The sequence below is a fragment of the Polypterus senegalus genome, chromosome 4 (assembly GCF_016835505.1).
Source record: "Polypterus senegalus isolate Bchr_013 chromosome 4, ASM1683550v1, whole genome shotgun sequence".
Taxonomy (NCBI): Eukaryota; Metazoa; Chordata; class Cladistia; order Polypteriformes; family Polypteridae; genus Polypterus; species Polypterus senegalus.
In genome coordinates this window covers 92936927-92949741 of record NC_053157.1, presented here as the reverse complement: position 1 = coordinate 92949741, position 12815 = coordinate 92936927, and positions in this window count along the sequence as shown.

The following is a 12815-nucleotide window of genomic DNA, read 5'->3' as shown; positions in this document are numbered from 1 at the left end:
TGTCTCCGTGACCCAGACAACGGGCGGCTGTAGGGCACCGTTTATATCGCGCATATTGAATAAAAAGCCAGTCGGCATTTGGAAGACTTCCCCGGACAAGCGGCTTCTGAGTGTGTTTATTCGACGGGACGTCACAATATGTTTTCAAGTTCTATTTTGATATAAGTAGGTTCTATTTAGTCGACAGAAATATCTTTGGTAGGAATGTAAGTTGAATTTAGTCTTTAAATTTCTATGGTGAAGAAAAATTTATGTAATGATGACTAAATTTAATTTACATTCCTATCAAACATATTTCTGTCGACTAAGTAAAAATGACTTATATTTAAAATTTAAATAGAACTTGAACAGATATGATAGTTCATAATACCCACGCAGCACGTAAGAGCGGGAGTCATCCGTTTTAACAAGCAGCGTATTCCACTGATACAAAATAGCCTGCCCATTTAATTATTTAGGAATGCGTAGATAAATTCAGATTTTGTACAAATAATGTTTTTCATTTTTCTTCCTCGATAGATTCTAGCACCCCCAGCAACAACTGCTATATGTGTGTGTGTGTATATATATATATATATATATATATATATATATATATATATATATACTGTATATTGTGGAACAGGACCCGGGCACAGACAGGTGGACAACGGTTTCTCACCTAACACACCCATTTATTATATTTACAATATGTACAAGTTAGTGCACAACCCAGTGCCTCCAGCACCGATCCCCCAAAGTCCGGGCCTCGCAGTCTGTGTTGCCTTCCTTCTGGCTGCCTCCAGTCCTCTCTCCAGCTCCATCCTCTTCCACCCAACTTACGCTCTCGATTGTTGGGAGGTGGCCCCTTTTATCACACCCTGGATGGGCTCCAGCTGCTACCCGGCATTCCTCCGTGTACACGCCCCAGTGTGGGGGAAGTGCCGGCTGCGCACCCAAAAGCCCTCTGGGTGTCCCCTGTCTTCTTTCCCCCCGCACTTCCTGGTGCTAATTTTGCTTGCTTTTCAGTGTCATAAAGCTGTTGAATTTTACTTGAAATAGTCTTTCGGCACGGCAGTTGGAAAGTTGGATCTCCTGACGCTAACCGTAGCACATTTTCTAACCCCCTATCTTCACAGTTTGCACAAAACCATGCTTTTATCAAGGGTTCTGTCGGATAGTCTTTTGAAATTAAATTTGCCTCCGATCAGTCCTAGCAACGCGCTTTCTTCCGACTCTTACATTTTTGTAGCTCTGATATGTGAATCAATATAATTGATGTACCAGGAAATCATGCATTGACAAATGTTTCCCTTTGCTTGGAATGCAAAGTGTGATTAAATGCGTTATTTTTTAACACGTTATGGAGTACATGCATCGAAGCTTCTCAGCTGTGCTTGTGCTAAGAAAAGGAAACATTTTAAAAATAACGTAACATGATTGTCAATGTAATAGTTTTGTGACCGTTATAAGTGTTGCTGTCATCAAGGATTTGATTATCATTATTTCTTTCAATCAGGTTTGTATTTGGAGGATGTGTTGTGTTCAAGTTATAATCCGTGTTTGTCAACCGTTGTAAAGATAACAGGTTTCATTCATTGAAGTGTTCACCACCCAAATCGGTACTCGTGATTGTAAGATGTTCAACAGGCATTCCTGGTATTAAGTTGTGGAAATTGCCTGCGAATATTCTCAGCTGTGCTCGTGCAATCTCACGATTTCAACAGCTTTATTTAATGTTATCTAAGACCCGGCACTTAAAAGTTTCTTGATACAGCAATTTTAACTCCGTTACAAAGTGATCCAAAGTCTCATTTATACCTCGTGTCTTCTCATCAAACTTGTATCTCGCGAATACCATATTTGTCGTAGGCATGACAAACGGCATGTCTACGTTTATGTCTAAGTTTATGTCTATAAACTTAATTTAAATTTACGGTTCACACCGTGCTTTGTTTCCGCAGTAGCTGCACTTATGAATATGCTTGTATGCATCACTCGCTTCATAATCTTTTGCTGACTTATCAATTGTGAAATGGCGTTTTTTGTTCAGCGCTCTTTGGAGGTCTTCCTTGTTTTCTACGTACTGCATTCACAGTCAGTTGACGTGATTACATGGGAGGCATGATGATGTCACAAACAACTCCGCTCCCCTCGGCCTTCCAGCTGAAGTCCATTACAGTATATGGATAAAAATAGGTTCCAGTTATGACCATTACGTGTAGAATTTCGAAATGAAACCTGCCCAACTTTTCTAAGTAAGCTGTAAGGAATGAGCCTGCCAAATTTCAGCCTTCTACAGGAAGTTGGAGAATTAGTGATGAGTGAGTGAGTGAGGGCTTTGCCTTTTATTAGTATAGATATGTACAAGTTAGTGCACAACCCAGTGCCTCCAACACCGATCCCCCAAAGTCCGGGCCTCACAGTTTCTGTTGCCTTCCTTCTGGCCGCCTCCAGTCCTCTCTCCAGCTCCGTCCTCTTCCACCCGACTTACGCTCTCGATTGTTGGGAGGTGGCCCTTTTTATCACACCCCGGATGGGCTCCAGCTGCTTCCCGGAAGCCCTCCGCGTGTCCCCTGTCTTCTTCCCCACAGAACTTCCTGGTGTGGCAGAAGTGCTGGGCTCCAGGGTTCTTCAGGCACCGGGGCGCCGCCTGACAGTGGCCACGGGCCCCTACAGGGTTGGGCTTCCAAGCCCCCTACCCGAGGCCACCAACAAAAACCAGGGCAGTCGCCCCCTTGTGGTCGGGAGGAGGCACCAGCCCGCCTCCGGTCGCCTCGGGCGTCCCGGCTGGGCTCCACCCCCAGCCGCCTGTGACAATATATATGTATATGTGTGTGTGCGTATATGTATGTGTGTATATACATGTAGATATGTATGTGTATATATATATGTATATATGTGGATTTATGTGTGTGTATATATGTATATGTATATGTATATATATGTTTATATATGTGTGTGTGTGTGTATATATGTTTATATGTGTGTGTGAGTGTGTATATATTGTAACAACTGGTAGTTGAGTATTGAAGTTCTCGGAGCTGAACTCTGCTGCGCACTTCCCCCAAGCTATCGGCTAGCGGAATGCCAGTGCCATACACGCAGCTGTACCTAGCTCATTAAGTTGGCGAACACTCGTGTCCCATACACCGCACGACCCCGAGTGTCTCTGTAAATAATTTCATAGATGGAATGTCTAGCAAGACACAGCTCTGTCCTTTATTATCTCTTTAATAGAGCAGAGAGTCAAAAACAAAGCTTAATACATGCAAGGCCATAGCCAAAGTCATTCATCAACACATCTTTCTCCATAATGGTAACTGTAACACTTTTATATACCTGGGCTGCAAATGACCAAAGCTCACCCAACTAACTGAAACATAAACACATATAACATTTATAGTGCAAAAGAAATCGATTGCCTTGCTTAATTAACACAAAAAGTAAACTCTAACGAAATACCCATAATGCACCATGCTGTTAACGCTGACTGCCGGGTCGTTACATAGCCCCCCCCAAGAGGGTTAGTGTCCCCACAACCCTAATCTCCCACAACAAAATCCAACAAATGTCCTGGCCGACGACGGACACGCTTCGGCCTTCCTGACGTTCTATCACCCGTGCCAGGCTCAGTTGTGAGTCCGTCATTGTCCGTCTCGGCACTGAGGGTGGATGATGAAGATCTACACTGGTTCTCTCTCTCAGGCTCGGGAGGCGAGCCAAACACCAAATCCACTGGCGTGCGAAGCTCTCTCCCGAACATCAGCCCCGCCGGTGTGCACTGACTTGACTCCTGCACTGCTGTTCTATACGCCCACAGGACCAGAGGCAAATTCTGGTCCCAGTCTCTCTGGTGCTGACTAGTCAGGATAGCAAGTTGGGTGGCCAGGGTGCGGTTGAAACGCTCGACCAGTCCATCGCTTTGAGGGTGAAGGGGAGTGGTTCTGGTTTTCTTCACCCCCAGCCACTGGCACACCTCCCTGAACAACCGACTCTCAAAATTCCGCCCTTGGTCACTATGAAGTTCGTCCGGCACTCCGAATCGGGTGAACATCTCATCCACTAGCCATAGTGCATCATGCTGTTAACGCTGACTGCCGGGTCATTACAATATATATATATATATATATGACAGCAACACTCATAACAGTGACAAAACAATTACATTGACAATCATGTTACCTTATTTTCAAAATGTTTCCTTTTCTTTTTCATTACTTCTTCAACACACAACTTATCCGCTGCGAAGCGCAGGTATTTTGCTAGTTATTAATAAAACATGAAAAACGTTTCTGTTTTTAGGATGTGTTTACATAGATTTCTTTAGACACGGAACACACATGAAATGCGTATGTTCCAAATAACGATATAGTATTTATAAAATGTGTCATTTTGCTTGACTTCTCACTCTATACAACTCTAAGCAACTGACACGCAGGTAAACAGACTTAAGCTGAGAAAACTGTGCGGCAGTGGGGGGATGTGATAGCAGGCTGCTTGTTGCTTGCTGCTTATTGACACATTTACAGGACAAAAGACACTGACGGAGAGGCGCGAAGCAATTTAAGGTGGGGCGGATCTAAAAGTTTTTTTCGTAGGCTTTGGTAATTCTAGTGTTAATGGGTTTGGAGTGATTGTAACACTAGGGATTTCTGACAGGCATTCAAAGATTTTTGTCCAAAATGTTGTTAATTTGGTACACACCCATAACATGTGGCCCAGTCAGTACGGAGATAGATTACAACCTTAACAGGTTGAATCTGGCCCAGGAAACATTTTGGACAATTTTAAACAAGATAAATAACAAGATATTTTAAGTTGAATGATGTTTTGCACATATGGAGCTAGAGTGTATTTGTGCATGGCAGCCATCCACTCCTAATCTATTTTGAAGAATTCTAAGCTTGGAGATGGCTTAACATTTATTAAAGAGCTCATTGTGTGGCGATTGGTTACTTGGAGAGCGAAAAGGAAGGACAGGAATAGGGTGTTAGTACATTTGAAAGAGATCGTACTGCTGCAATAAATTTTTTCATTGAGGGTCACACATGGCATAGCAAGCATCTTGTGGGAGACAGAAACAATCTCTGAACAGGGTACCAGCTCAAGGCTACCACTGTGCCACTCTTGTGTAATACATGCTTTAATTCCTATCATCATGAAAATAATATCAAGTATACATCTTATTATGTAGTTTGTTTAGAGAGATGTAATATCATGAATGTAATGTATTCTGTGCCCTGTCGGCTTAAGAGAAAGCCCATTTTAAAAGCACATAGTGATTTACACACATAGAGTACTCGTACATAGAAGAACACATAAAAAGCATTTAACATGCTACTTTAGTTACAATGGGATTTGAGAAACTAGTAAATTAAACGATTTTAAGATGAAGTTTATGATGTTCTACTTTAATGACAAAATAAACAATGTGAATAAAGAGGAAATTTTGAGATTAAAGTTGACATTTCAAGCTTTTTTTTCTACTGTGTCCCTATTTTTTTCTCTTTTCTCTGTACCCTAATAAGCTTCCAGCAACTTTCATATCTGACCACTTCTTTTTTTAATTTGGGCACTGTGTGACTTTCTGAACTTGAACTTTTGATCAACTACCTTTTGTTGTTTATATAACTGCTTAAACCAAGAAATAGTACTTTTTCATTACTTCCACTTGGCATTTGCTTTTGCTATTGTCTTTTCACAGAATGCTCTACTTAAGGGAATACTCATATTGAGTTGCATGTTCAAAGAGGTGTAATTCTGGGAGGAAACAGGGTGGGGTGGCAGGCGTGTGCATGAGCATTACATTTCACGCTGACCGGGATTTATGTAGCGGAAGTGCGTGGAGGTTGGCATACACACAGTTTTCTGCATCTGAATTTTTTTGTGGGTACACACATTTTTGACTTTTGCTCGTACGGCATGTGTTAGTGTGAATTCTATGCATGCCGTTATACATGAGGTCCCTTGTGTATTCTAGATCTATTCTTGTAATTTCGCTTATTAACTTAGACAGCTGCTTGGTTTCCAATTTATTTTTATAAGAAAGAAATGACATAATCTGTCCTCTTAAAAATTCTTTCAGAGTTTCCCAGAATATAGCTGCTGAGACCTCTGAGGATGAATTTGTCTCAAGAAAATGATCAGTTTGCTTGGGTATGAATTCTGTACAGTTCTCATCAGCTAATGACAGGGGCTTAAGTTACAGAGATGAATTGTTGGATGCCGTAATTTAAGCTCCAGATCAGAAGGGCATGGTCAGAGATAGCAATAGCATCGTACTTACAAGATTTGATAGTGGGCAAAAACTGTCTATGAGGAAATAATCAATTCTTGAGTGACAATAATGTACAGGTGAAAAGAAGGAGTATGCTCTAAAGTTTGGATTTAAAAACCTCCATGGTCTTCATAAGTTATTAAGTATTAGATGTTATCACTGCTGTAGCTGAGGATCTACAGTATAAAGGTTTGGATTTAAAACACAATTAAAGAAAGCTCTATCATCCGCCTTAGGTGCATAGACATTAATCAAAATGACTTTAGTGTTAGCTAAATTGCCAGTCACCATGACATATCGCCCTTCAGAATCAGAAATTACTTCTGACGCTACAAATTAAGCAGTTCTGTATATTAAGATTCTCTCTCTGTCTCTCTCTCTCTAGTTTTCTTTGTATAGCTGTAGTGAAAAATTTGGCCAACAACTTTGCAAACAAAATTGATCCTTGATTAATATGTGAGCCTCCTGTAAAAATACCATCTTGACATTTAGATCTGTTAAGTTAGAGAGTACTTTCCTTTTCTTTAATTCATGCTTTAGACCCTTGACATTCCAGCTCACAAAGTTTACTGTTTTCTTATATTGACATTGCTTCTGAACTTTTGTTGACATTTTGTAGTCTTAGTATAAGGTAGTACATTGATACATATAATAGCTTTGACACAGATTTCATATTATTGCCAGATGTTATGGCTATGGAGTCTATTGTCATGTTCGCACTTATGGTTATTGGGGTAGAAGGGATAAAAAAGAAATAGTATTGCTCTCACTCCTTCATTTTGCATTTTGCAATCCTCTGACATGCCAAGGGACAGAGCACATCTACAGCTAAATGAATTCCCCAGAAGCGGTGTAGAGAAGGTTAAAACTGAGATATCTTGTGAAGGTACAAATACAAAAAAACAATGATATAATCTTAAACAGTTCCAATATACTGTAATAAGCCAAGGGTATTGTATTGAAAAAGCTGTAAATAGCTTGTTACTTTGTTGTAGCCAAAGTGTACGTATAATTGATGAAAGAAATTTCTATATAATAATTAAAGTTTAACAAAAAGCCAATAGCTGGTTACTGTGTGGTAGCCAAACTGTACATATAATTAACACTAGAATTACCAGAGCGTACGAAAAAACTCGTAGATCTGTCCCACCTTAAATCGCTTTACACCTCTCCGTCAGCGTCTTTTGTCCTGTAAATGTGTTGATAAGCAGCAAACAGCAAGCAGCCTGCTATCATATCCCCCAACCCCACATAGTTCTCTCAGCTCAAGTCTGTTTACCTGCGTGTCTGTTGCTTAGAGTTGTATAGAGTGAGAAGTCAAGCAAAATGACACCTTTTATAAATACTATATCGTTATTTGGAACACTTGCATTTCATGTGTATTCCGTGTCTACAACAATATATGTAGACACATTGTTAAAACGGAAACGTTGTTCATGTTTTAGTAATAATTGACAAAATGTAGAAGTCCAAATATCAAAGAAACACTTTCACAAAAGGTACAAATATAACAGAACTAGTGCGCTTCTATTCAAGAATATAACTGCAGAAAAAGAACCCGCGTTAGGGTGCGACATTGACACACATTTGCTATGACCGCTTCAGTGGTGCAACAGTATCAACTGTTGACTGGTAATCAAAACTTCACGGGTTCGATCCCGAACGAGTCCGTCTGGAAAAGAATTAAAAACATACATTTGATTCCAGTTTGTAATAAATAGCCAGTGTAATTTATGATACTTGTAAAGGTTAGCTTTATTTTTTTTTATTCAGTTTTATTCTCTCAGCTGCATTCATGATCCCACCCCCCCTCGCATTTGACACTGCTATTTTCACATAAAGATGCACTATAACAAAGTTGAACTCAGATCATGACGACACTTGTACATCGAAGCAAGAATGCACTTTTGCCATCGCTGTACTTTGTATATGTACATGGGAAGCTCTGCACTCTACTTGTGACTTTACGCTGTAGGAAGTAAGTAAATAAATAAAGGTAAATAGGTAAATAACATTCGATCTGGCTCCTACATACAAAGTACAGCAACAGCAGCTTCCACCAGCAGCTATAGACCTTTCTGTACACAAGCAACTCTCCACGCTAGTGTTTAGATCTGGACGGTGTATGTGCCCCAAAAAAAAGTCTAACTGCATTCTCATAGTATTGCTTGCGTACTAAAGTGTCTGCAGGCACTTTTCGTGGCATTACATGTATTTTTGGAGCATACCCTCTGCAGTCTACTTGTGACTTTATGCTGTCGGAAGTAAGTAAATAACTCAAGGTAAATAACATTCGATCTGGCTTTTATGTAAGCAACATATAAATGTTAATGTTTTGGGCACATGCACTGTCCTTACATACACCGTCCTTTGTATGTAAGAGCCAAATCGAATGTTATTTACCTATTTACCCTTATTTATTTACTTACATCCTACAGCGTAAAGTCACAAGTAGAGTGCAGAGTTTCCCATGTACATATACAAAGTACAGAGATAGCAAAAGTGCATTCTTGTTCCGATGTAGAAGCATCGTCATGATCTGAGTTCACCTCTGTCACCTGTGTCAAATGTGAGGGGGGGGGGATGGGATGGTGAATGTGGCTGAGAGAATAAAGACTGACTTGTCTGGGATCGAACCCGTGAAGTTTTGATTACCAGTCAACAGTTAATACTGTTGCGCCACTGAAGTGGTCATAGAAAATGCGTGTCAATGTCGCACCCTAACGCGGGTTCTTTTTCTGCAGTTATATCCTTGAATTGAAGCACACTTCTTCTATTTTATTTGTACCTTTTGTGAAAGTGTTTCTTTGATATTTGGACTTCAGGCTTCACACATTATACACTTCATTTCTACATTTTGCCAATTATTACTAAAACATGAACAACTTTTCTGTTTTATCGATGTATTTACATAGATCATTGTAGCCACGGAACACACATGAAATGCAAGTGTTCCAAATAATGATATAGTATTTATAAAAGGTGTCATATTGCTTGACTTTGCATTTTATACAACTCTAAGCAACTGACATGCAGGTAAACAGACTTAAGCTGAGAAAACTGTGCAGGGTGGGGGGATGTGATAGCAGGCTGCTTGCTGTTTGCTGCTTATCAACACAATTACAGGACAAAAGACACTGACGGAGAGGTGCGAAGCGATTTAAGGTGGAACAAATCTACGAGTTTTTTCATAGGCTCTGGTAATTCCAGTGTTAATGGACGAAATTTCAATATAATAACTGAAGCTTACACAAAAAAAAAAAACAGGAAAAACTGTCAATAGCTGCTTACTTTCTGGTAACCAATTAGACAAAATGTAGCCATAAACCATAGGTAGCCAAAATGTACATGTGATTAATGAATAGATATCATTATAATAATTGAAGCTTAAAAAAACAAAAGGAAATAAAATATAATATATAGTTACAGCAAATGTCACATTACAAACAGTCCAGGTTGCAAGCGTCAAGTACAGTAGAATCTTTTTTGTCTTGCCAGAACACGGTGTGACTCATGATCGTGTATTTCAAAAGAATGTCAGGATCAGTCTTCTTAGCTCTTTATCTGCTTCATCCAAAGAGCTAAAAATGTAAAACTGATCTTCAACAACCACTTTCAGTTTGGCAAGGTACATGAGGCTATTTCTGATTTCAGCTCTATGTAGGAGCTATTTAATGCTGTAGAATGCGGCACATTTAGCAGCTGTTGCAGGGGAGAAATCTGGGAAAATAAAATGTGACTTTTTATAAAATAATCTGCCATTCTCATAGCATCTTTCCACATTCAAAATAACACCATGGAGGCCAAACCTATACAAAAATAACTAATTTAAAATAAATAAAATAGTGATGGATAAACAAACAAAACAACACAAAATATTAAGTATATTGACAACAAAGCAGTGTCATCCACTGGCCCACCTCAATAGCATGACAAAGCACCTTTTTTTTCTAAACTTTTCTCTCTGTTAATCTCTCCTGAACTTCTTCTCTTTCGCTCACTTGTAAGGCTTAACCACAAATCTTCTTTCTGCTGCAGACACAATAAACACTCAGCCTTAAGATGGCTTGAAACCCTCTGTTAGTGTTGTATTTAGCTGAACCATTGAACTTCTTCCAAAATTAGGGGCAGCACTGCTTTGTTGCCACTTGTCAATCTGGATGTTTTTCATATTCTTGCCTTGGTAACTTTTTCTTTGTAACTAGAAGGTTACTCACCCCAGACATCAGTTACACTGCCATTCACACCATTTGGTATATCTGCAGGACTTACAAACCTGTAGTGTTCTTTACTTTACCATATTAGCATACTGTTTCTAGTTCATCTACCTCTTATTGTGTATCCTTCATTACTGGAGATTTCACATTAGGCTGCCGCCTGACCCTTTATTATTATGTGTGTACATTCAAAATATTCAGTGGGCCCTTGCATACCCCTTTATACTGGAAAATTTCTATTTTCAATGGCAACAGCACTGTAACAAATTAAGGTATGCTATTATTTAATACAAACATTGATTTTGTGTGATTTTTTGATAATTGTATTGTCATGCTCACAATGAGTCGCCACTGTGGCAGGAGTACATGAATCACAACCCAAACCTTGGAACAAACTCTTCAGAAGAGGATAGGCTTCTTTTAACACCATAGGCACCTATGGGGCAACAAAACAAATATGTCCATCCTTTGCAGAGTGGGGATATTTTATTTTAATTTATAAAATTATACCCAGAGAATCTCTCAGGAAGGTTTCTGGACAGATCTGCTGTTATAACCCCTTGCATATCTGGGGCCAGGCAACAGTGTACTGTAGTAATGCTGTACAATATACCATTTTGTGAAGTGCAGCTGTCAATGATGACCAAACTCATACTGCAAGTGAAGCAGACATACTGATTAAAGTAAAAAAAATATTAATTTAAACAAATGTATAAACAGAGTAAATTAATAAACATAATCATAAAATAAGCAAGTACCAAAAACACTAAGCACAATTAAAAAAAAAAAGATAGAACAAACAAACCCAGGGGGAATTTTAGTTTTTACAAATGCTAAACAAATAAATAAGCACACAAACAACAAAGAAGAAAATTTAATTAAATTGGCTGTGACAGTCACAGGCACTATGCATACGTACTGCTGTTGGTATAAAGAAACCCCAGTAGCATTTCTTTATACACTTCTGCTGAATAGTTTGTTGGCTGAAAGTGCTCACTGTAAATATGTCAGAGAGAGGATGTGCAGCATTGTTCATAATGATGCTCCATTTTGTTTTAATTCTGTCCTTTGTCCAGTGTGTGTCCTATAGCTTAGTTTGCCCTTTTACATAGCTTGTTGAATTGGTGTGCCTTTCTTGAATTGATGTTACTGGCTCAACACACCACAGTGTAGAAAATCTGACTGGCCATCATAGAGTTATACAAGATGTGAAGGATGTCTTTACCCACATTAAAGGAATGCAATCTCCTAAGGAAAATGAGCCTGCTTTGCCCTTTCTTATATATTTCCTATATATTTTGTTCAGAGATAAGTCCAACCTCTCATTAATGTAGACCCCTAATGACTTGTAGGAGTGGACCATCTCTTCATCCACTTGTCGAGAAGTTGTTTGGTGCAGGAAGGTCATTAACCAGTTTCACGGTTTTGCAGATGTTAAGATGCAGACAATTCTCTTTGCACCAAGAAACAAAGTTCTGCACCTGACTCCTATACTCTGTCCTATCCCCCAAAAGTGCAGAATTATCTGATAATTTCTGCAAGTGACTGCATCTAGTGTTATAGTTATAGTCTGAAGTACACAGAGCAAAATGAAAAGATCCGAGGTACACAAAGTGAAACGAAAATAAGACATCAGCATTTTGGGGCTCTAGTCTTGCTCACATCCGTATCAGAACACAGTCCTTCAATGTCACAAACTGCAGTCTGTCTGAAATGTAGTCCATTATTCAGGACACCATATGGTCATCTACCTGTATATTTCTGGACTTACCCCTTAACAGGGGTGGCTTAATGGTACTGAAGGCACTGGAGAAATAAAAAATACAATATATGCTATTTAATTATTTGCCTGCTAATAAGAGATGCCCCTTCAGTCTCAGTTTTTAAATCCAGGCTGAAAACTAACTACTTTACTCTAGCCTACCTTGAGTAGAGCTGCTGATTAGCACTGCATACTGGATTTCTGTTTGTTAGTTATTTGTACATAAATATAAGTACAGTGGAACCTCGGTTCAAGAGCGTCTCGGAACATGTAAAAATCGGGTTACGACCAAAAAGTTCGCCAAACGTTTGCATCAAGACCACACACTCGATATACGAACAAGCCAGTTTCCCTTTTGGTTTGTGCGCGACGATGATTTTTGCACATGTTCAGTCTCTCCCTGTACTGTACATCGGTGTATCACGCAGAGGGACTCTCCCTCAAAACTGTAACCTCCTCTCAACCCAGCTTCCTCCTGTGGTATAGCTGGTCCACAACTCCCATCAGAAAGGCCAGTTTTAATAAATAACTAAATAAATAAAGCCAGTGCAGGAGAGAGAGAGAGAGAGAGAGCGAG